Genomic DNA, 2,500 nt, shown 5'->3' with positions numbered 1-2,500 from the left:
AATTAATACTGGTATTTTGATTGAAATATCGATCGAAATCAATCGGATGACAAGTCACCTAAATTTGGCTCAGTCACACAGTCTGAAGACTCCTGCTTACTCATAGTTCAACCTCCACTGTGGCTGTGGAGCAGTAATTTAGAACAATTTCCGTTGACATGAATTTCCGGCCTTTGTTGCGTAAGAGACCGCGGACCTTTTGGCATGAGTTAGCCTAGCTATGGACCTTATTGTCCGGCTTCGTTGCTGACTAATGCTAACGGCAATGATTTTTGCATCGTACATAACCACCGTTCCGTATGCGTCTCGCTGTTTGCCAACAGTTGCAGCAAAGTGCAGCCGGAGACATACAATATGGAAGTCCTAGAACGTATGCAATCCAATTAGTGACATAACATGCGTTTGTTTTGTCCGAGAATTGGCAACGGTTTCAAACGGCTGCCTGTAACATTGCCACTTTTCATTTATGTATCGAGGTTAATACGTGTTTCAAGTTATTTCAATCTGACAGACTCTGCGAACAGAGCATATAGTAGACATATTTAAATGCAATTATACATAATGAAAACGCCAGCAACATAAACTAATAACGACAACGATGACGACGACGACCCCGCATAATCATAAATCAATAGTTTTTCTCGTTCGAAGGCCGTTTTTTGGGATGATTGGACATGTGTTTAGTGTAACGCCTTCGGTTGTTTCCTTAAAAACATTCAAAATCGTTCCGGTCAATGCTTTACGACTGTAGCGATTCAACCTAATTTTCTCAACGCCAGGATAACGCCCAGAAAAAGAAAAAAATAACTAAACACAACCCAAACGGAGCGAGTCCTTCACCACGAATCCCGAAAGAATTTCGGCTGACCTGACACAGAGGGTGACCTCTTGCTGTCAAGCGACAGAGCAGAAAGCCGATTGCCCATTTCATATGCCAGATTTTCGATCGCATTTCCCAAAACCCGACACGCCCGACACTACTTCTTGGCATGACTCTAAACTTTCCGAAAAAGGAAGGCGGACCAGCACGTCAGGATCCGAACTGATGGCGCCTGCTTGTTGTGCAAGCAACATTTCTCACATGTTTCCGGCTACGGTGCTGCTGCTGCTGCTGCTGCTGCACACCCGATAGACCTTCTTCTACGGTAGAAATGGCGATCGACAAACGATGCAGCCCGAAATTATCGAGCGGAAGTTTGAAATGTCACAACCGAGAATGGAGCAGCTAATGCTCACTTTTTCCTCAGATTTTTTTTTTCCACCCGGTCTGTGTGTTTCTTTACATACGACAGCGTTTGGAGACACAGTGGCTTACGCTTTGAAAAATGACCCTCACCCATCCGAAAACTCATAAGAAATTTGACGTTCGAAATGCTTGCCGTACCTTTGGAGCTTATCGTAATATGGATCAGCTTTCAGCGACAGTTGACACCGAAACGAATTAATTCCCTTTCGAATTCGTCGGGTGCCGACAGCAGCCGGCGCTGAGGACGATCCTTGACACCAAAGCAGCGTATTCGCCTTCCCTGGGTGTCTGTGTCTGTGTGCATGTTTGTGCTCACGGTCTTCCTTCTTCGTTATACGTTTTCAGGTATCGAATATCCTTTTCGACATTGATCTGAACACGCTACCCGCCGGGCGCACCGCACCAAGCACGCTTCACGAGATGCACAGCGACGATCGGGCGCATTCGTATTGTGCATCATCACTGTTTGGTGATATTTTCTAGCAATTCGATTCTGCCTCCTTCCTTCACCGGTAAAGGTCACCCAACAACCAGCACGCCGTGGAACTCCTTTTTCCTATTTTTTTTTCCTTATGCCATTGCTTGTCACCAGCAACACTTTCTCTCTGCACTGCTCTGACACACTATCGACCATCCATCAATCGACACTTGGTGGACCTAATGCTTTCTTGGATTCGTATTCATATCGCTCGGGCGCTCACGACGAAACGGGGAAACAGAAGAAGCAAACACTTCTTATCTTGAATCTACAACACACACAGAGACACAGACACAGACGACAGAGCACTTGGTCACCCGTTTTGCAGCTTCTGTCGCTATCAAGACCGTCGCCGCTGGGTCGAGCGCAACATTGATTTTCACCGATAAAACATTTCACAGAACACATCTCCCGGACCAGAGAAAACCACCTTTGCCCATTATCGGGTGCACTGGAGTGCGACTGTTTTCATTCCACCATTCTGCACTGGCCGCACGCCGGTGTTACGCCGGAGCATTGCTTGCTTCTCCGTCACCACAATCGGATGTTTTCATCACAATTTACCGCCATTTTTTATTCTGCTCTTTTTCTTCATCAGACATTCATATCTACACCTGCATCTAACATGCCGTTTGCTTTGGTAATTTCAACATACTGAACAGCATAAACACATTTGTTGTAATCGACGGCGCCACTTTATTATCGATAAACTCCGGTCGGCCGCCTCGGACTTCCCTGCACCGATACACCGACGCAACATCTGACCGGTGGCTCAA

At 46.3% G+C, this 2,500-nt stretch overlaps 1 protein-coding gene across 3 annotated transcripts in view; it reads right to left on the bottom strand.

The window, feature by feature from the left end:
- The window catches only part of LOC125950977 (protein slit), a 141,401-nt gene that overhangs the window by 138,284 nt on the left and 617 nt on the right, over positions 1-2,500 (bottom strand). The window lies entirely within an intron of this gene.

Source organism: Anopheles darlingi, chromosome 2 (assembly GCF_943734745.1).
Source record: "Anopheles darlingi chromosome 2, idAnoDarlMG_H_01, whole genome shotgun sequence".
Taxonomy (NCBI): Eukaryota; Metazoa; Arthropoda; class Insecta; order Diptera; family Culicidae; genus Anopheles; species Anopheles darlingi.
Note: the sequence above shows the minus strand (reverse complement) of the source record. Positions and strands in the feature narration are given on the sequence as shown.